The sequence below is a fragment of the Triturus cristatus genome, chromosome 12 (assembly GCF_964204655.1).
Source record: "Triturus cristatus chromosome 12, aTriCri1.1, whole genome shotgun sequence".
In the NCBI taxonomy this organism is placed as follows: domain Eukaryota; kingdom Metazoa; phylum Chordata; class Amphibia; order Caudata; family Salamandridae; genus Triturus; species Triturus cristatus.
In genome coordinates, this window is record NC_140595.1 from 340,185,984 (window position 1) to 340,209,166 (window position 23,183).

Genomic DNA, 23,183 nt, shown 5'->3' on the forward strand with positions numbered 1-23,183 from the left:
GCAGTTCGGACTGGACTGTTCCCATGAGGCACAGGGTCAGACTGATTTGCATATGGCCATGTCTGAACTGGGGTGGCAGAGTGGGCCAAAGAACGGTGATGGATCAAACCCAGATCTGCTGACTGGGTGTGAGTGTTTGATTGGTTCTGATGCTCCGTCCATCACCACCCCCTTTTGAACCGCTTTGTTCGCCATGAGTTGGCAGGGTATGCTCAGACGTGAGTCCCTTGCTCACTTTGCCACTGGATTCAAGCAAGCCTGGCTGACGCCGGCTGAAATGCCAGAAACCGGTCCTAGGAAGCTTGTTTCCGGTCCAGGGAAGTCATGGCTTGGCAGTTCGGGCTAGACTGTTCCCATGAGGCACAGGGTCAGACTGATTTGCATATGGCCATGTCTGAACTGGGGTGGCAGAGTGGGCCAAAGAACGGTGATGGATCAAACCCAGATCTGCTGACTGGGTGTGAGTGTTTGATTGGTTCTGATGCTCCGTCCATCACCACCCCCTTTTGTACCGCTTTGTTCGACATAAGTTGGCAAGGTATGCTCAGACGTGAGTCCCTTGCTCACTTTGCCACTGGATTCAAGCAAGCCTGGCTGACGCCGGCTGAAATGCCAGAAACCGGTCCTAGGAAGCTTGTTTCCGGTCCAGGGAAGGCATGGCTTGGCAGTTCGGGCTGGACTGTTCCCATGAGGCACAGGGTCAGACTGATTTGCATATGGCCATGTCTGAACTGGGGTGGCAGAGTGGGCCAAAGAACGGTGATGGATCAAACCCAGATCTGCTGACTGGGTGTGAGTGTTTGATTGGTTCTGATGCTCCGTCCATCACCACCCCCTTTTGTACCGCTTTGTTCGCCATAAGTTGGCAGGGTATGCTCAGACGCGAGTCCCTTGCTCACTTTGCCACTGGATTCAAGCAAGCCTGGCTGACGACGGCTGAAATGCCAGAAACCGGTCCTAGGAAGCTTGTTTCCGGTCCAGGGAAGGCATGGCTTGGCAGTTCGGGCTGGACTGTTCCCATGAGGCACAGGGTCAGACTGATTTGCATATGGCCATGTCTGAACTGGGGTGGCACAGTGGGCCAAAGAACGGTGATGGATCAAACCCAGATCTGCTGACTGGGTGTGAGTGTTTGATTGGTTCTGATGCTCCGTCCATCACCACCCCCTTTTGTACCGCTTTGTTCGCCATAAGTTGGCAGGGTATGCTCAGACTTGAGTCCCTTGCTCACTTTGCCACTGGATTCAAGCAAGCCTGGCTGACGACGGCTGAAATGCCAGAAACCGGTCCTAGGAAGCTTGTTTCCGGTCAAGGGAAGGCATGGCTTGGCAGTTCGGGCTGGACTGTTCCCATGAGGCACAGGGTCAGACTGATTTGCATATGGCCATGTCTGAACTGGGGTGGCAGAGTGGGCCAAAGAACGGTGATGGATCAAACCCAGATCTGCTGACTGGGTGTGAGTGTTTGATTGGTTCTGATGCTCCGTCCATCACCACCCCCTTTTGAACCGCTTTGTTCGCCATGAGTTGGCAGGGTATGCTCAGACGTGAGTCCCTTGCTCACTTTGCCACTGGATTCAAGCAAGCCTGGCTGACGCCGGCTGAAATGCCAGAAACCGGTCCTAGGAAGCTTGTTTCCGGTCCAGGGAAGGCATGGCTTGGCAGTTCGGGCTAGACTGTTCCCATGAGGCACAGGGTCAGACTGATTTGCATATGGCCATGTCTGAACTGGGGTGGCAGAGTGGGCCAAAGAACGGTGATGGATCAAACCCAGATCTGCTGACTGGGTGTGAGTGTTTGATTGGTTCTGATGCTCCGTCCATCACCACCCCCTTTTGTACCGCTTTGTTCGACATAAGTTGGCAAGGTATGCTCAGACGCGAGTCCCTTGCTCACTTTGCCACTGGATTCAAGCAAGCCTGGCTGACGCCGGCTGAAATGCCAGAAACCGGTCCTAGGAAGCTTGTTTTTGGTCCAGGGAAGGCATGGCTTGGCAGTTCGGGCTGGACTGTTCCCATGAGGCACAGGGTCAGACTGATTTGCATATGGCCATGTCTGAACTGGGGTGGCACAGTGGGCCAAAGAACGGTGATGGATCAAACCCAGATCTGCTGACTGGGTGTGAGTGTTTGATTGGTTCTGATGCTCCGTCCATCACCACCCCCTTTTGTACCGCTTTGTTCGCCATAAGTTGGCAGGGTATGCTCAGACGCGAGTCCCTTGCTCACTTTGCCACTGGATTCAAGCAAGCCTGGCTGACGACGGCTGAAATGCCAGAAACCGGTCCTAGGAAGCTTGTTTCCGGTCCAGGGAAGGCATGGCTTGGCAGTTCGGGCTGGACTGTTCCCATGAGGCACAGGGTCAGACTGATTTGCATATGGCCATGTCTGAACTGGGGTGGCACAGTGGGCCAAAGAACGGTGATGGATCAAACCCAGATCTGCTGACTGGGTGTGAGTGTTTGATTGGTTCTGATGCTCCGTCCATCACCACCCCCTTTTGTACCGCTTTGTTCGCCATAAGTTGGCAGGGTATGCTCAGACGTGAGTCCCTTGCTCACTTTGCCACTGGATTCAAGCAAGCCTGGCTGACGACGGCTGAAATGCCAGAAACCGGTCCTAGGAAGCTTGTTTCCGGTCAAGGGAAGGCATGGCTTGGCAGTTCGGGCTGGACTGTTCCCATGAGGCACAGGGTCAGACTGATTTGCATATGGCCATGTCTGAACTGGGGTGGCAGAGTGGGCCAAAGAACGGTGATGGATCAAACCCAGATCTGCTGACTGGGTGTGAGTGTTTGATTGGTTCTGATGCTCCGTCCATCACCACCCCATTTTGTACCGCTTTGTTCGCCATAAGTTGGCAGGGTATGCTCAGACGTGAGTCCCTTGCTCTCTTTGCCACTGGATTCAAGCAAGCCTGGCTGATGACGGCTGAAATGCCAGAAACCGGTCCTAGGAAGCTTGTTTCCGGTCCAGGGAAGGCATGGCTTGGCAGTTAGGGCTGGACTGTTCCCATGAGGCACAGGGTCAGACTGATTTGCATATGGCCATGTCTGAACTGGGGTGGCAGAGTGGGCAAAAGAACGGTGATGGATCAAACCCAGATCTGCTGACTGGGTGCGAGTGTTTGATTGGTTCTGATGCTCCGTCCATCACCACCCCCTTTTGTACCGCTTTGTTCGCCATAAGTTGGCAGGGTATGCTCAGACGTGAGTTCCTTGCTCACTTTGCCACTGGATTCAAGCAAGCCTGGCTGACGACGGCTGAAATGCCAGAAACCGGTCCTAGGAAGCTTGTTTCCGGTCCAGGGAAGGCATGGCTTGGCAGTTCGGGCTGGACTGTTCCCATGAGGCACAGGGTCAGACTGATTTGCATATGGCCATGTCTAGACTGGGGTGGCAGAGTGGGCCAAAGAACGGTGATGGATCAAACCCAGATCTGCTGACTGGGTGTGAGTGTTTGATTGGTTCTGATGCTCCGTCCATCACCACCCCCTTTTGTACTGCTTTGTTCGCCATAAGTTGGCAGGGTATGCTCAGACGCGAGTCCCTTGCTCACTTTGCCACTGGATTCAAGCAAGCCTGGCTGACGACGGCTGAAATGCCAGAAACCAGTCCTAGGAAGCTTGTTTCCGGTCCAGGGAAGGCATGGCTTGGCAGTTCGGGCTGGACTGTTCCCATGAGGCACAGGGTCAGACTGATTTGCATATGGCCATGTCTGAACTGGGGTGGCAGAGTGGGCCAAAGAACGGTGATGGATCAAACCCAGATCTGCTGACTTGGTGTGAGTGTTTGATTGGTTCTGATGCTCCGTCCATCACCACCCCCTTTTGTACCGCTTTGTTCACCATAAGTTGGCAGGGTATGCTCAGACGTGAGTCCCTTGCTCACTTTGCCACTGGATTCAAGCAAGCCTGGCTGACGACGGCTGAAATGCCAGAAACCGGTCCTAGGAAGCTTGTTTCCGGTCCAGGGAAGGCATGGCTTGGCAGTTCGGGCTGGACTGTTCCCATGAGGCACAGGGTCAGACTGATTTGCATATGGCCATGTCTGAACTGGGGTGGCAGAGTGGGCCAAAGAACGGTGATGGATCAAACCCAGATCTGCTGACTGGGTGTGAGTGTTTGATTGGTTCTGATGCTCCGTCCATCACCACCCACTTTTGAACCGCTTTGTTCGCCATAAGTTGGCAGGGTATGCTCAGACGTGAGTCCCTTGCTCACTTTGCCACTGGATTCAAGCAAGCCTGGCTGACGCCGGCTGAAATGCCAGAAACCGGTCCTAGGAAGCTTGTTTCCGGTCCAGGGAAGGCATGGCTTGGCAGTTCGGGCTAGACTGTTCCCATGAGGCACAGGGTCAGACTGATTTGCATATGGCCATGTCTGAACTGGGGTGGCAGAGTGGGCCAAAGAACGGTGATGGATTAAACCCAGATCTGCTGACTGGGTGTGAGTGTTTGATTGGTTCTGATGCTCCGTCCATCACCACCCCCTTTTGTACCGCTTTGTTCGACATAAGTTGGCAAGGTATGCTCAGACGTGAGTCCCTTGCTCACTTTGCCACTGGATTCAAGCAAGCCTGGCTGACGACGGCTGAAATGCCAGAAACCGGTCCTAGGAAGCTTGTTTCCGGTCCAGGGAAGGCATGGCTTGGCAGTTCGGGCTGGACTGTTCCCATGAGGCACAGGGTCAGACTGATTTGCATATGGCCATGTCTGAACTGGGGTGGCAGAGTGGGCCAAAGAACGGTGATGGATCAAACCCAGATCTGCTGACTGGGTCTGAGTGTTTGATTGGTTCTGATGCTCCGTCCATCACCACCCCCTTTTGTACCGCTTTGTTCGACATAAGTTGGCAAGGTATGCTCAGACGTGAGTCCCTTGCTCACTTTGCCACTGGATTCAAGCAAGCCTGGCTGACGACGGCTGAAATGCCAGAAACCGGTCCTAGGAAGCTTGTTTCCGGTCCAGGGAAGGCATGGCTTGGCAGTTCGGGCTGGACTGTTCCCATGAGGCACAGGGTCAGACTGATTTGCATATGGCCATGTCTGAACTGGGGTGGCAGAGTGGGCCAAGGAACGGTGATGGATCAAACCCAGATCTGCTGACTGGGTCTGAGTGTTTGATTGGTTCTGATGCTCTATCCATCACCACCCCCTTTTGTACCGCTTTGTTTGCCATAAGTTGGCAGGGTATGCTCAGACGTGAGTCCCTTGCTCACTTTGCCACTGGATTCAAGCAAGCCTGGCTGACGACAGCTGAAATGCCAGAAACCGGTCCTAGGAAGCTTGTTTCCGGTCCAGGGAAGGCATGGCTTGGCAGTTCGGGCTGGACTGTTCCCATGAGGCACAGGGTCAGACTGATTTGCATATGGCCATGTCTGAACTGGGGTGGCAGAGTGGGCCAAAGAACGGTGATGGATCAAACCCAGATCTGCTGACTGGGTGTGAGTGTTTGATTGGTTCTGATGATCCGTCCATCACCACCCCCTTTTGTACCGCTTTGTACGCCATAAGTTGGCAGGGTATGCTCAGACGTGAGTCCCTTGCTCACTTTGCCACTGGATTCAAGCAAGCCTGGCTGACGACGGCTGAAATGCCAGAAACCGGTCCTAGGAAGCTTGTTTCCGGTCCAGGGAAGGCATGGCTTGGCAGTTCGGGCTGGACTGTTCCCATGAGGCACATGGTCAGACTGATTTGCATATGGCCATGTCTGAACTGGGGTGGCAGAGTGGGCCAAAGAACGGTGATGGATCAAACCCAGATCTGCTGACTGGGTGTGAGTGTTTGATTGGTTCTGATGCTCCGTCCATCACCACCCCCTTTTGTACCGCTTTGTTCGCCATAAGTTTGCAGGGTATGCTCAGACGTGAGTCCCTTTCTCACTTTGCCACTGGATTCAAGCAAGCCTGGCTGATGGCTGAAATGCCAGAAACCAGTCCTAGGAAGCTTGTTTCCGGTCCAGGGAAGGCATGGCTTGGCATTTCGGGCTGGACTGTTCCCATGAGGCACAGGGTCAGACTGATTTGCATATGGCCATGTCTGAACTGGGGTGGCAGAGTGGGCCAAAGAACGGTGATGGATCAAACCAAGATCTGCTGACTGGGTCTGAGTGTTTGATTGGTTCTTATGATCCGTCCATCACCACCCCCTTCTGTACCGCTTTGTACGCCATAAGTTGGCAGGGTATGCTCAGACGTGAGTCCCTTGCTCACTTTGCCACTGGATTCAAGCAAGCCTGGCTGACGACGGCTGAAATGCCAGAAACCGGTCCTAGGAAGCTTGTTTCCGGTCCAGGGAAGGCATGGCTTGGCAGTTCGGGCTGGACTGTTCCCATGAGGCACAGGGTCAGACTGATTTGCATATGGCCATGTCTGAACTGGGGTGGCAGAGTGGGCCAAAGAACGGTGATGGATCAAACCCAGATCTGCTGACTGGGTGTGAGTGTTTGATTGGTTCTGATGCTCCGTCCATCACCACCCCCTTTTGTACCGCTTTGTTCGCCATAAGTTGGCAGGGTACGCTCAGACGTGAGTCCCTTGCTCACTTTGCCACTGGATTCAATCAAGCCTGGCTGACGACGGCTGAAATGCCAGAAACAGGTCCTAGGAAGCTTGTTTCCGGTCTAGGGAAGGCATGGCTTGGCAGTTAGGGCTGGACTGTTCCCATGAGGCACAGGGTCAGACTGATTTGCATATGGCCATGTCTGAACTGGGGTGGCAGAGTGGGCCAAAGAACGGTGATGGATCAAACCCAGATCTGCTGACTGGGTGTGAGTGTTTGATTGGTTCTGATGCTCCGTCCATCACCACCCCCTTTTGTACCGCTTTGTTCGCCATAAGTTGGCAGGGTATGCTCAGACGTGAGTCCCTTGCTCACTTTGCCACTGGATTCAAGCAAGCCTGGCTGACGACGGCTGAAATGCCAGAAACCGGTCCTAGGAAGCTTGTTTCCGGTCCAGGGAAGGCATGGCTTGGCAGTTCGGGCTGGACTGTTCCCATGAGGCAAAGGGTCAGACTGATTGGCATATGGCCATGTCTGAACTGGGGTGGCAGAGTGGGCCAAAGAACGGTGATGGATCAAACCTAGATCTGCTGACTGGGTGTGAGTGTTTGATTGGTTCTGATGCTCCGTCCATCACCACCCCCTTTTGTACCGCTTTGTTCGCCATAAGTTGGCAGGGTATGCTCAGACGTGAGTCCCTTGCTCACTTTGCCACTGGATTCAAGCAAGCCTGGCTGACGACGGCTGAAATGCCAGAAACCGGTCCTAGGAAGCTTGTTTCCGGTCCAGGGAAGGCATGGCTTGGCAGTTCGGGCTGGACTGTTCCCATGAGGCACAGGGTCAGACTGATTTGCATATGGCCATGTCTGAACTGGGGTGGCAGAGAGGGCCAAAGAACGGTGATGGATCAAACCCAGATCTGCTGACTGGGTGTGAGTGTTTGATTGGTTCTGATGCTCTGTCCATCACCACCCCCTTTTGTACCGCTTTGTTCGCCATAAGTTGGCAGGGTATGCTCAGACGCGAGTCCCTTGCTCACTTTGCCACTGGATTCAAGCAAGCCTGGCTGACGCCGGCTGAAATGCCAGAAACCGGTCCTAGGAAGCTTGTTTCCGGTCCAGGGAAGGCATGGCTTGGCAGTTCGGGCTGGACTGTTCCCATAAGGCACAGGGTCAGACTGATTTGCATACGGCCATGTGTGAACTGGGATGGCAGAGTGGGCCAAAGAAAGGTGATGGATCAAACCCAGATCTGCTGACTGGGTGTGAGTGTTTGATTGGTTCTGATGCTCCGTCCATCACCACCCCCTTTTGTACCGCTTTGTTCGCCATAAGTTGGCAGGGTATGCTCAGACGCGAGTCCCTTGCTCACTTTGCCACTGGATTCAAGCAAGCCTGGCTGACGCCGGCTGAAATGCCAGAAACCGGTCCTAGGAAGCTTGTTTCCGGTCCAGGGAAGGCATGGCTTGGCAGTTCGGGCTGGACTGTTCCCATGAGGCACAGGGTCAGACTGATTTGCATACGGCCATGTCTGAACTGGGGTGGCAGAGTGGGCCAAAGAACGGTGATAGATCAAACCCAGATCTGCTGACTGGGTGTGAGTGTTTGATTGGTTCTGATGCTCTGTCCATCACCACCCCCTTTTGTACCGCTTTGTTCGCCATAAGTTGGCAGGGTATGCTCAGACGTGAGACCCTTGCTCACTTTGCCACTGGATTCAAGCAAGCCTGGCTGACGCCGGCTGAAATGCCAGAAACCGGTCCTAGGAAGCTTGTTTCCGGTCCAGGGAAGGCATGGATTGGCAGTTCGGGCTGGACTGTTCCCATGAGGCACAGGGTAAGACTGATTTGCATATGGCCATGTCTGAACTGGGGTGGCAGAGTGGGCCAAAGAACGGTGATGGATCAAACCCAGATCTGCTGACTGGGTGTGAGTGTTTGATTGGTTCTGATGCTCCGTCCATCACCACCCCCTTTTGTACCGCTTTGTTCGACATAAGTTGGCAGGGTATGCTCAGACGTGAGTCCCTTGCTCACTTTGCCACTGGATTCAAGCAAGCCTGGCTGACGACGGCTGAAATGCCAGAAACCGGTCCTAGGAAGCTTGTTTCCGGTCCAGGGAAGGCATGGCTTGGCAGTTCGGGCTGGACTGTTCCCATGAGGCACAGGGTCAGACTGATTTGCATATGGCCATGTCTGAACTGGGGTGGCAGAGTGGGCCAAAGAACGGTGATGGATCAAACCTAGATCTGCTGACTGGGTGTGAGTGTTTGATTGGTTCTGATGCTCCGTCCATCTCCACCCCCTTTTGTGCCGCTTTGTTCGCCATAAGTTGGCAGGGTATGCTCAGACGTGAGTCCCTTGCTCACTTTGCCACAGGATTCAAGCAAGCCTGGCTGACGACGGCTGAAATGTCAGAAACCGGTCCTAGGAAGCTTGTTTCCGGTCCAGGGAAGGCATGGCTTGGCAGTTCGGACTGGACTGTTCCAATGAGGCACAGGGGCGGACTGATTTGCATATGGCCATGTCTGAACTGGGGTGGCAGAGTGGGCCAAAGAACGGTGATGGATCAAACCCAGATCTACTGACTGGGTCTGAGTGTTTGATTGGTTCTGATGCTCTATCCATCACCACCCCCTTTTGTACCGCTTTGTTCGCCATACGTTGGCAGGGTATGCTCAGACGTGAGACCCTTGCTCACTTTGCCACTGGATTCAAGCAAGCCTGGCTGACGACGGCTGAAATGCCAGAAACCGGTCCTAGGAAGCTTGTTTCCGGTCCAGGGAAGGTATAGCTTGGCAGTTCGGGCTGGACTGTTCCCATGAGGCAATGGGTCAGACTGATTTGCATACGGCCATGTCTGAACTGGGGTGGCAGAGTGGGCCAAAGAACGGTGATGGATCAAACCCAGATCTGCTGACTGGGTGTGAGTGTTTGATTGGTTCTGATGCTCCGTCCATCACCACCCCCTTTTGTACCGCTTTGTTCGCCATAAGTTGGCAGGGTATGCTCAGACGTGAGTCCCTTGCTCACTTTGCCACTGGATTCAAGCAAGCCTGGCTGACGACGGCTGAAATGCCAGAAACCGGTCCTAGGAAGCTTGTTTCCGGTCCAGGGAAGGTATGGCTTGGCAGTTCGGGCTGGACTGTTCCCATGAGGCAATGGGTCAGACTGATTTGCATATGGCCATGTCTGAACTGGGGTGGCAGAGTGGGCCAAAGAACGGTGATGGATCAAACCCAGATCTGCTGACTGGGTGTGAGTGTTTGATTGGTTCTGATGCTCCGTCCATCACCACCCCCTTTTGTACCGCTTTGTTCGCCATAAGTTGGCAGGGTATGCTCAGACGTGAGTCCCTTGCTCACTTTGCCACTGGATTCAAGCAAGCCTGGCTGACGACGGCTGAAATGCCAGAAACCGGTCCTAGGAAGCTTGTTTCCGGTCCAGGGAAGGTATGGCTTGGCAGTTCGGGCTGGACTGTTCCCATGAGGCAAAGGGTCAGACTGATTTGCATATGGCCATGTCTGAACTGGGGTGGCAGAGTGGGCCAAAGAACGGTGATGGATCAAACCCAGATCGGCTGACTGGTTGTGAGTGTTTGATTGGTTCTGATGCTCCGTCCATCACCACCCCCTTTTGTACCGCTTTGTTCGCCATAAGTTGGCAGGGTATGCTCAGACGTGAGTCCCTTGCTCACTTTGCCACTGGATTCAAGCAAGCCTGGCTGACGACGGCTAAAATGCCAGAAACCGGTCCTAGGAAGCTTGTTTCCGGTCCAGGGAAGGCATGGCTTGGCAGTTCGGGCTGGACTGTTCCCATGAGGCACAGGGTCAGACTGATTTGCATATGGCCATGTCTGAACTGGGGTGGCAGAGTGGGCCAAAGAACGGTGATGGATCAAACCCAGATCTGCTGACTGGGTGTGAGTGTTTGATTGGTTCTGATGCTCCGTCCATCACCACCCCCTTTTGTACCGCTTTGTTCGCCATAAGTTGGCAGGGTATGCTCAGACGTGAGTCCTTTGCTCACTTTGCCACTGGATTCAAGCAAGCCTGGCTGACGCCGGTTGAAATGCCAGAAACCAGTCCTAGGAAGCTTGTTTCCGGTCCAGGGAAGGCATGGCTTGGCAGTTCGGGCTGGACTGTTCCCATGAGGCACAGGGTCAGACTGATTTGCATATGGCCATGTCTGAACTGGGGTGGCAGAGTGGGCCAAAGAACGGTGATGGATCAAACCCAGATCTGCTGACTGGGTGTGAGTGTTTGATTGGTTCTGATGCTCCGTCCATCACCACCCCCTTTTGTACCGCTTTGTTCGCCATAAGTTGGCAGGGTATGCTCAGACGTGAGTCCTTTGCTCACTTTGCCACTGGATTCAAGCAAGCCTGGCTGACGCCGGTTGAAATGCCAGAAACCAGTCCTAGGAAGCTTGTTTCCGGTCCAGGGAAGGCATGGCTTGGCAGTTCGGGCTGGACTGTTCCCATGAGGCACAGGGTCAGACTGATTTGCATATGGCCATGTCTGCACTGGAGTGGCAGAGTGGGCCAAAGAACGGTGATGGATCAAACCTAGATCTGCTGACTTGGTGTGAGTGTTTGATTGGTTCTGATGCTCCGTCCATCACCACCCCCTTTTGTACCGCTTTGTTCGCCATAAGTTGGCAGGGTATGCTCAGACGTGAGTCCTTTGCTCACTTTGCCACTGGATTCAAGCAAGCCTGGCTGACGCCGGTTGAAATGCCAGAAACCAGTCCTAGGAAGCTTGTTTCCGGTCCAGGGAAGGCATGGCTTGGCAGTTCGGGCTGGACTGTTCCCATGAGGCACAGGGTCAGACTGATTTGCATATGGCCATGTCTGCACTGGAGTGGCAGAGTGGGCCAAAGAACGGTGATGGATCAAACCTAGATCTGCTGACTTGGTGTGAGTGTTTGATTGGTTCTGATGCTCCGTCCATCTCCACCCCCTTTTGTACCGCTTTGTTCGCCATAAGTTGGCAGGGTATGCTCAGACGTGAGTCCCTTGCTCACTTTGCCACAGGATTCAAGCAAGCCTGGCTGACGCCGGCTGAAATGCCAGAAACCGGTCCTAGGAAGCTTGTTTCCGGTCCAGGGAAGGCATGGCTTGGCAGTTCGGGCTGGACTGTTCCCATGAGGCACAGGGTCACACTGATTTGCATATGGCCATGTCTGAACTGGGGTGGCAGAGTGGGCCAAAGAACGGTGATGGATCAAACCCAGATCTGCTGACTGGGTGTGAGTGTTTGATTGGTTCTGATGCTCCGTCCATCACCACCCCCTTTTGTACCGCTTTGTTCGCCATAAGTTGGCAGGGTATGCTCAGACGTGAGTCCCTTGCTCACTTTGCCACTGGATTCAAGCAAGCCTGGCTGACGATGGCTGAAATGCCAGAAACCGGTCCTAGGAAGCTTGTTTCCGGTCCAGGGAAGGCATGGCTTGGCAGTTCGGGCTGGACTGTTCCCATGAGGCACAGGGTCAGACTGATTTGCATATGGCCATGTCTGAACTGGGGTGGCAGAGTGGGCCAAAGAACGGTGATGGATCAAACCCAGATCTGCTGACTGGGTGTGAGTGTTTGATTGGTTCTGATGCTCCGTCCGTCACCACCCCCTTTTGTACCGCTTTGTTCGCCATAAGTTGGCAGGGTATGCTCAGACGTGAGTCCCTTGCTCACTTTGCCACTGGATTCAAGCAAGCCTGGCTGACGACGGCTGAAATGCCAGAAACCGGTCCTAGGAAGCTTGTTTCCGGTCCAGGGAAGGCATGGCTGGGCAGTTCGGGCTGGACTGTTCCCATGAGGCACAGGGTCAGACTGATTTGCATATGGCCATGTCTGAACTGGGGTGGCAGAGTGGGCCAAAGAACGGTGATGGATCAAACCCAGATCTGCTGACTGGGTGTGAGTGTTTGATTGGTTCTGATGCTCCGTCCATCACCACCCCCTTTTGTACCGCTTTGTTCGCCATAAGTTGGCAGGGTATGCTCAGACGTGAGTCCCTTGCTCACTTTGCCACTGGATTCAAGCAAGCCTGGCGGACGACGGCTGAAATGCCAGAAACCGGTCCTAGGAAGCTTGTTTCCGGTCCAGGGAAAGCATGGCTTGGCAGTTCGGGCTGGACTGTTCCCATGAGGCACAGGGTCAGACTGATTTGCATATGGCCATGTCTGAACTGGGGTGGCAGAGTGGGCCAAAGAACGGTGATGGATCAAACCCAGATCTGCTGACTGGGTCTGAGTGTTTGATTGGTTCTGATGCTCTATCCATCACCACCCCCTTTTGTACCGCTTTGTTCGCCATAAGTTGGCAGGGTATGCTCACACGTGAGTCCCTTGCTCACTTTGCCACTGGATTCAAGCAAGCCTGGCGGACGACGGCTGAAATGCCAGAAACCGGTCCTAGGAAGCTTGTTTCCGGTCCAGGGAAGGCATGGCTTTGCAGTTCGGGCTGGACTGTTCCCATGAGGCACAGGGTCAGACTGATTTGCATATGGCCATGTCTGAACTGGGGTGGCAGAGTGGGCCAAAGAACGGTGATGGATCAAACCCAGATCTGCTGACTGGGTGTGAGTGTTTGATTGGTTCTGATGATCCGTCCATCACCACCCCCTTTTGTACCGCTTTGTTCGCCATAAGTTGGCAGGGTATGCTCAGACGCGAGTCCCTTGCTCACTTTGCCACTGGATTCAAGCAAGCCTGGCTGACGACGGCTGAAATGCCAGAAACCGGTCCTAGGAAGCTTGTTTCCGGTCCAGGGAAGGCATGGCTTGGCAGTTCGGGCTGGACTGTTCCCATGAGGCACAGGGTCAGACTGATTTGCATATGGCCATGTCTGAACTGGGGTGGCAGAGTGGGCCAAAGAACGGTGATGGATCAAACCCAGATCTGCTGACTGGGTGTGAGTGTTTGATTGGTTCTGATGCTCCGTCCATCACCACCCCCTTTCGTACCGCTTTGTTCGCCATAAGTTGGCAGGGTATGCTCAAACGTGAGTCCCTTGCTCACTTTGCCACTGGATTCAAGCAAGCCTGGCTGACGACGGGTGAAATGCCAGAAACTGCTCCTAGGAAGCTTGTTTCCGGTCCAGGGAAGGCATGGCTTGGCAGTTCGGGCTGGACTGTTCCCATGAGGCACAGGGTCAGACTGATTTGCATATGGCCATGTCTGAACTGGGGTGGCAGAGTGGGCCAAAGAACGGTGATGGATCAAACCCAGATCTGCTGACTGGGCGTGAGTGTTTGATTGGTTCTGATGCTCCGTCCATCACCACCCCCTTTTGTACCGCTTTGTTCGCCATAAGTTGGCAGGGTATGCTCAGACGCGAGTCCCTTGCTCACTTTGCCACTGGATTCAAGCAAGCCTGGCTGACGACGGCTGAAATGCCAGAAACCGGTCCTAGGAAGCTTGTTTCCGGTCCAGGGAAGGCATGGCTTGGCAGTTCGGGCTGGACTGTTCCCATGAGGCACAGGGTCAGACTGATTTGCATATGGCCATGTCTGAACTGGGGTGGCAGAGTGGGCCAAAGAACGGTGATGGATGAAACCCAGATCTGCTGACTGGGCGTGAGTGTTTGATTGGTTCTGATGCTCCGTCCATCACCACCCCCTTTTGTACCGCTTTGTTCGCCATAAGTTGGCAGGGTATGCTCAGACGCGAGTCCCTTGCTCACTTTGCCACTGGATTCAAGCAAGCCTGGCTGACGCCGGCTGAAATGCCAGTAACCGGTCCTAGGAAGCTTGTTTCCGGTCCAGGGAAGGCATGGCTTGGCAGTTCGGGCTGGACTGTTCCCATGAGGCACAGGGTCAGACTGATTTGCATATGGCCATGTCTGAACTGGGGTGGCAGAGTGGGCCAAAGAACGGTGATGGATCAAACCCAGATCTGCTGACTGGGTGTGAGTGTTTGATTGGTTCTGATGCTCCGTCCATCACCACCCCCTTTTGTACCGCTTTGTTCACCATAAGTTGGCAGGGTATGCTCAGACGCGAGTCCCTTGCTCACTTTGCCACTGGATTCAAGCAAGCCTGGCTGACGACGGCTGAAATGCCAGAAACCGGTCCTAGGAAGCTTGTTTCCGGTCCAGGGAAGGCATGGCTTGGCAGTTCGGGCTGGACTGTTCCCATGAGGCACAGGGTCAGACTGATTTGCATATGGCCATGTCTGAACTGGGGTGGCAGAGTGGGCCAAAGAACGGTGATGGATCAAACCCAGATCTGCTGACTGGGTGTGAGTGTTTGATTGGTTCTGATGCTCAGTCCATCACCACCCCCTTTTGTACCGCTTTGTTCGCCATAAGTTGGCAGGGTATGCTCAGACGCGAGTCCCTTGCTCACTTTGCCACTGGATTCAAGCAAGCCTGGCTGACGACGGCTGAAATGCCAGAAACCGGTCCTAGGAAGCTTGTTTCCGGTCCAGGGAAGGAATGGCTTGGCAGTTCGAGCTGGACTGTTCCCATGAGGCACAGGGTCAGACTGATTTGCATATGGCCATGTCTGAACTGGGGTGGCAGAGTGGGCCAAAGAACGGTGATGGATCAAACCCAGATCTGCTGACTGGATGTGAGTGTTTGATTGGTTCTGATGCCCCGTCCATCACCACCCCCTTTCGTACCGCTTTGTTCGCCATAAGTTGGCAGGGTATGCTCAAACGTGAGTCCCTTGCTCACTTTGCCACTGGATTCAAGCAAGCCTGGCTGACGACGGGTGAAATGCCAGAAACTGGTCCTAGGAAGCTTGTTTCCGGTCCAGGGAAGGCATGGCTTGGCAGTTCGGGCTGGACTGTTCCCATGAGGCACAGGGTCAGACTGATGTGCATATGGCCATGTCTGAACTGGGGTGGCAGAGTGGGCCAAAGAACGGTGATGGATCAAACCCAGATCTGCTGACTGGGTGTGAGTGTTTGATTGGTTCTGATGCTCCGTCCATCACCACCCCCTTTTGTACCGCTTTGTTTGCCATAAGTTGGCAGAGTATGCTCAGACGTGAGTCGCTTGCTCACTTTGCTACTGGATTCAAGCAAGCCTGGCTGACGACGGCTGAAATGCCAGAAACCGGTCCTAGGAAGCTTGTTTCCGGTCCAGGGAAGGCATGGCTTGGCAGTTCGGGCTGGACTGTTCCCATGAGGCACAGGGTCAGACTGATTTGCATATGGCCATGTCTGAACTGGGGTGGCAGAGTGGGCCAAAGAACGGTGATGGATCAAACCCAGATCTGCTGACTGGGTGTGAGTGTTTGATTGGTTCTGATGCTCCGTCCATCACCACCCCCTTTTGTACCGCTTTGTTCGCCATAAGTTAGCAGGGTATGCTCAGACGTGAGTCCCTTGCTCACTTTGACACTGGATTCAAGCAAGCCTGGCTGACGACGGCTGAAATGCCGGAAACCGGTCCTAGGAAGCTTGTTTCCGGTCCAGGGAAGGCATGGCTGGGCAGTTCGGGCTGGACTGTTCCCATGAGGCACCGGGTCAGACTGATTTGCATATGGCCATGTCTGAACTGGGGTGGCAGAGTGGGCCAAAGAACGGTGATGGATCAAACCCAGATCTGCTGACTGGGTGTGAGTGTTTGATTGGTTCTGATGCTCCGTCCATCACCACCCCCTTTTGTACCGCTTTGTTCGCCATAAGTTGGCAGGGTATGCTCAGACGCGAGTCCCTTGCTCACTTTGCCACTGGATTCAAGCAAGCCTCGGTGACGCCGGCTGAAATGCCAGAAACCGGTCCTAGGAAGCTTGTTTCTGGTCCAGGGAAGGCATGGCTTGGCAGTTCGGGCTGGACTGTTCCCATGAGGCACAGGGTCAGACTGATTTGCATATGGCCATGTCTGAACTGTGGTGGCAGAGTGGGCCAAAGAACGGTGATGGATCAAACCCAGATCTGCTGACTGGGTGTGAGTGTTTGATTGGTTCTGATGCTCCGTCCGTCACCACCCCCTTTTGTACTGCTTTGTTCGCCATAAGTTGGCAGGGTATGCTCAGACGTGAGTCCCTTGCTCACTTTGCCACTGGATTCAAGCAAGCCTGGCTGACGGCGGCTGAAATGCCAGAAACCGGTCCTAGGAAGCTTGTTTCCGGTCCAGGGAAGGCATGGCTGGGCAGTTCGGGCTGGACTGTTCCCATGAGGCACAGGGTCAGACTGATGTGCATATGGCCATGTCTGAACTGGGGTGGCAGAGTGGGCCAAAGAACGGTGATGGATCAAACCCAGATCTGCTGACTGGGTGTGAGTGTTTGATTGGTTCTGATGCTCCGTCCATCACCACCCCCTTTTGTACCGCTTTGTTTGCCATAAGTTGGCAGAGTATGCTCAGACGTGAGTCCCTTGCTCACTTTGCTACTGGATTCAAGCAAGCCTGGCTGACGACGGCTGAAATGCCAGAAACCGGTCCTAGGAAGCTTGTTTCCGGTCCAGGGAAGGCATGGCTTGGCAGTTCGGGCTGGACTGTTCCCATGAGGCACAGGGTCAGACTGATTTGCATATGGCCATGTCTGAACTGGGATGGCAGAGTGGGCCAAAGAACGGTGATGGATCAAACCCAGATCTGCTGACTGGGTGTGAGTGTTTGATTGGTTCTGATGCTCCGTCCATCACCACCCCCTTTTGTACCGCTTTGTTCGCCATAAGTTGGCAGGGTATGCTCAGACGTGAGTCCCTTGCTCACTTTGACACTGGATTCAAGCAAGCCTGGCTGACGACGGCTGAAATGCCGGAAACCGGTCCTAGGAAGCTTGTTTCCGGTCCAGGGAAGGCATGGCTGGGCAGTTCGGGCTGGACTGTTCCCATGAGGCACAGGGTCAGACTGATTTGCATATGGCCATGTCTGAACTGGGGTGGCAGAGTGGGCCAAAGAACGGTGATGGATCAAACCCAGATCTGCTGACTGGGTGTGAGTGTTTGATTGGTTCTGATGCTCCGTCCATCACCACCCCCTTTTGTACCGCTTTGTTCGCCATAAGTTGGCAGGGTATGCTCAGACGCGAGTCCCTTGCTCACTTTGCCACTGGATTCAAGCAAGCCTGGGTGACGCCGGCTGAAATGCCAGAAACCGGTCCTAGGAAGCTTGTTTCTGGTCCAGGGAAGGCATGGCTTGGCAGTTCGGGCTGGAATGTTCCCATGAGGCACAGGGTCAGACTGATTTGCATATGGCCATGTCTGAACTGGGGTGGCAGAGTGGGCCAAAGAACGGTGATGGATCAAACCCAGATCTGCTGACTGGGTGTGAGTGTTTGATTGGTTCTGATGCTCCGTCCGTCACCACCCCCTTTTGTACCGCTTTGTTCGCCATAAGTTGGCAGGGTATGCTCAGACGTGAGTCCCTTGCTCACTTTGCCACTGGATTCAAGCAAGCCTGGCTGACGGCGGCTGAAATGCCAGAAACCGGTCCTAGGAAGCTTGTTTTCGGTCCAGGGAAGGCATGGCTGGGCAGTTCGGGCTGGACTGTTCCCATGAGGCACAGGGTCAGACTGATTTGCATAAGGCCATGTCTGAACTGGGATGGCAGAGTGGGCCAAAGAACGGTGATGGATCAAACCCATATCTGCTGACTGGGTGTGAGTGTTTGATTGGTTCTGATGCTTCGTCCATCACCACCCCCTTTTGTACCACTTTGTTCGCCATAAGTTGGCAGGGTATGCTCAGACGTGAGTCCCTTGCTCACTTTGACACTGGATTCAAGCAAGCCTGGCTGACGACGGCTGAAATGCCAGAAACCGGTCCTAGGAAGCTTGTTTCCGGTCCAGGGAAGGCATGGCTGGGCAGTTCGGGCTGGACTGTTCCCATGAGGCACAGGGTCAGACTGATTTGCATATGGCCATGTCTGAACTGGGGTGGCAGAGTGGGCCAAAGAACGGTGATGGATCAAACCCAGATCTGCTGACTGGGTGTGAGTGTTTGATTGGTTCTGATGCTCCATTCATCACCACCCCCTTTTGTACCGCTTTGTTCGCCATAAGTTGGCAGGGTATGCTCAGACGCGAGTCCCTTGCTCACTTTGCCACTGGATTCAAGCAAGCCTGGCTGACGCCGGCTGAAATGCCAGAAACCGGTCCTAGGAAGCTTGTTTCCGGTCCAGGGAAGGCATGGCTTGGCAGTTCGGGCTGGACTGTTCTCATGAGGCACAGGGTCAGACTGATTTGCATATGGCCATGTCTGAACTGGGGTGGCAGAGTGGGCCAAAGAACGGTGATGGATCAAACCCAGATCTGCTGACTGGGTGTGAGTGTTTGATTGGTTCTGATGCTCCGTCCATCACCACCCCCTTTTGTACCGCTTTGTTCGCCATAAGTTGGCAGGGTATGCTCAGACGAGAGTCCCTTGCTCACTTTGCCACTGGATTCAAGCAAGCCTGGGTGACGCCGGCTGAAATGCCAGAAACCGGTCCTAGGAAGCTTGTTTCCGGTCCAGGGAAGGCATGGCTTGGCAGTTCGGGCTGGACTGTTCCCATGAGGCACAGGGTCAGACTGATTTGCATACGGCCATGTCTGAACTGGGGTGGCAGAGTGGGCCAAAGAACGGTGATGGATCAAACCCAGATCTGCTGACTGGGTGTGAGTGTTTGATTGGTTCTGATGATCCGTCCATCACCACCCCCTTTTGTACCGCTTTGTACGCCATAAGTTGGCAGGGTATGCTCAGACGTGAGTCCCTTGCTCACTTTGCCACTGGATTAAAGCAAGCCTGGCGGACGACGGCTGAAATGCCAGAAACCGGTCCTAGGAAGCTTGTTTCCGGTCCAGGGAAGGCATGGCTTGGCAGTTCGGGCTGGACTGTTCCCATGAGGCACAGGGTCAGACTGATTTGCATATGGCCATGTCTGAACTGGGGTGGCAGAGTGGGCCAAAGAACGGTGATGGATCAAACCCAGATCTGCTGACTGGGTGTGAGTGTTTGATTGGTTCTGATGATCCGTCCATCACCACCCCCTTTTGTACCGCTTTGTTCGCCATAAGTTGGCAGGGTATGCTCAGACGTGAGTCTCTTGCTCACTTTGCCACTGGATTCAAGCAAGCCTGGCTGACGACGGCTGAAATGCCAGAAACCGGTCCTAGGAAGCTTGTTTCCGGTCCAGGGAAGGCATGGCTTGGCAGTTCGGGCTGGACTGTTCCCATGAGGCACAGGGTCAGACTGATTTGCATATGGCCATGTCTGAACTGGGGTGGCAGAATGGGCCAAAGAACGGTGATGGATCAAACCCAGATCTGCTGACTGGGTGTGAGTGTTTGATTGGTTCTGATGCTCCGTCCATCACCACCCCCTTTCGTACCGCTTTGTTCGCCATAAGTTGGCAGGGTATGCTCAGACGCGAGTCCCTTGCTCACTTTGCCACTGGATTCAAGCAAGCCTGGCTGACGACGGCTGAAATGCCAGAAACCGGTCCTAGGAAGCTTGTTTCCGGTCCAGGGAAGGCATGGCTTGGCAGTTCGGGCTGGACTGTTCCCATGAGGCACAGGGTCAGACTGATTTGCATATGGCCATGTCTGAACTGGGGTGGCAGAGTGGGCCAAAGAACGGTGATGGATCAAACCCAGATCTGCTGACTGGGTGTGAGTGTTTGATTGGTTCTGATGCTCCGTCCATCACCACCCCCTTTCGTACCGCTTTGTTCGCCATAAGTTGGCAGGGTATGCTCAAACGTGAGTCCCTTGCTCACTTTGCCACTGGATTCAAGCAAGCCTGGCTGACGACGGGTGAAATGGCAGAAACTGCTCCTAGGAAGCTTGTTTCCGGTCCAGGGAAGGCATGGCTTGGCAGTTCGGGCTGGACTGTTCCCATAAGGCACAGGGTCAGACTGATTTGCATATGGCCATGTCTGAACTGGGGTGGCAGAGTGGGCCAAAGAACGGTGATGGATCAAACCCAGATCTGCTGACTGGGCGTGAGTGTTTGATTGGTTCTGATGCTCCGTCCATCACCACCCCCTTTTGTACCGCTTTGTTCGCCATAAGTTGGCAGGGTATGCTCAGACGCGAGTCCCTTGCTCACTTTGCCACTGGATTCAAGCAAGCCTGGCTGACGACGGCTGAAATGCCAGAAACCGGTCCTAGGAAGCTTGTTTCCGGTCCAGGGAAGGCATGGCTTGGCAGTTCGGGCTGGACTGTTCCCATGAGGCACAGGGTCAGACTGATTTGCATATGGCCATGTCTGAACTGGGATGGCAGAGTGGGCCAAAGAACGGTGATGGATCAAACCCAGATCTGCTGACTGGGCGTGAGTGTTTGATTGGTTCTGATGCTCCGTCCATCACCACCCCCTTTTGTACCGCTTTGTTCGCCATAAGTTGGCAGGGTATGCTCAGACGCGAGTCCCTTGCTCACTTTGCCACTGGATTCAAGCAAGCCTGGCTGACGCCGGCTGAAATGCAGTAACCGGTCCTAGGAAGCTTGTTTCCGGTCCAGGGAAGGCATGGCTTGGCAGTTCGGGCTGGACTGTTCCCATGAGGCACAGGGTCAGACTGATTTGCATATGGCCATGTCTGAACTGGGGTGGCAGAGTGGGCCAAAGAACGGTGATGGATCAAACCCAGATCTGCTGACTGGATGTGAGTGTTTGATTGGTTCTGATGCCCCGTCCATCACCACCCCCTTTCGTACCGCTTTGTTCGCCATAAGTTGGCAGGGTATGCTCAAACGTGAGTCCCTTGCTCACTTTGCCACTGGATTCAAGCAAGCCTGGCTGACGACGGCTGAAATGCCAGAAACCGGTCCTAGGAAGCTTGTTTCCGGTCCAGGGAAGGCATGGCTTGGCAGTTCGGGCTGGACTGTTCCCATGAGGCACAGGGTCAGACTGATTTGCATATGGCCATGTCTGAACTGGGGTGGCAGAGTGGGCCAAAGAACGGTGATGGATCAAACCCAGATCTGCTGACTGGGTGTGAGTGTTTGATTGGTTCTGATGCTCCGTCCATCACCACCCCCTTTTGTACTGCTTTGTTCGCCATAAGTTGGCAGGGTATGCTCAGACGCGAGTCCCTTGCTCACTTTGCCACTGGATTCAAGCAAGCCTGGCTGACGACGGCTGAAATGCCAGAAACCGGTCCTAGGAAGCTTGTTTCCGGTCTAGGGAAGGCATGGCTTGGCAGTTCGGGCTGGACTGTTCCCATGAGGCACAGGGTCAGACTGATTTGCATATGGCCATGTCTGAACTGGGGTGGCAGAGTGGGCCAAAGAACGGTGATGGATCAAACCCAGATCTGCTGACTGGGTGTGAGTGTTTGATTGGTTCTGATGCTCCGTCCATCACCACCCCCTTTCGTACCGCTTTGTTCGCCATAAGTTGGCAGGGTATGCTCAAACGTGAGTCCCTTGCTCACTTTGCCACTGGATTCAAGCAAGCCTGGCTGACGACGGGTGAAATGGCAGAAACTGCTCCTAGGAAGCTTATTTCCGGTCCAGGGAAGGCATGGCTTGGCAGTTCGGGCTGGACTGTTCCCATGAGGCACAGGGTCAGACTGATTTGCATATGGCCATGTCTGAACTGGGGTGGCAGAGTGGGCCAAAGAACGGTGATGGATCAAACCCAGATCTGCTGACTGGGCGTGAGTGTTTGATTGGTTCTGATGCTCCGTCCATCACCACCCCCTTTTGTACCGCTTTGTTCGCCATAAGTTGGCAGGGTATGCTCAGACGCGAGTCCCTTGCTCACTTTGCCACTGGATTCAAGCAAGCCTGGCTGACGACGGCTGAAATGCCAGAAACCGGTCCTAGGAAGCTTGTTTCCGGTCCAGGGAAGGCATGGCTTGGCAGTTCGGGCTGGACTGTTCCCATGAGGCACAGGGTCAGACTGATTTGCATATGGCCATGTCTGAACTGGGGTGGCAGAGTGGGCCAAAGAACGGTGATGGATCAAACCCAGATCTGCTGACTGGGCGTGAGTGTTTGATTGGTTCTGATGCTCCATCCATCACCACCCCCTTTTGTACCGCTTTGTTCGCCATAAGTTGGCAGGGTATGCTCAGACGCGAGTCCCTTGCTCACTTTGCCACTGGATTCAAGCAAGCCTGGCTGACGCCGGCTGAAATGCCAGTAACCGGTCGTAGGAAGCTTGTTTCCGGTCCAGGGAAGGCATGGCTTGGCAGTTCGGGCTGGACTGTTCCCATGAGGCACAGGGTCAGACTGATTTGCATATGGCCATGTCTGAACTGGGGTGGCAGAGTGGGCCAAAGAACGGTGATGGATCAAACCCAGATCTGCTGACTGGGTGTGAGTGTTTGATTGGTTCTGATGCTCCGTCCATCACCACCCCCTTTTGTACCGCTTTGTTCGCCATAAGTTGGCAGGGTATTCTCAGACGCGAGTCCCTTGCTCACTTTGCCACTGGATTCAAGCAAGCCTGGCTGACGACGGCTGAAATGCCAGAAACCGGTCCTAGGAAGCTTGTTTCCGGTCCAGGGAAGGCATGGCTTGGCAGTTCGGGCTGGACTGTTCCCATGAGGCACAGGGTCAGACTGATTTGCATATGGCCATGTCTGAACTGGGGTGGCAGAGTGGGCCAAAGAACGGTGATGGATCAAACCCAGATCTGCTGACTGGGTGTGAGTGTTTGATTGGTTCTGATGCTCAGTCCATCACCACCCCCTTTTGTACCGCTTTGTTCGCCATAAGTTGGCAGGGTATGCTCAGACGCGAGTCCCTTGCTCACTTTGCCACTGGATTCAAGCAAGCCTGGCTGACGACGGCTGAAAT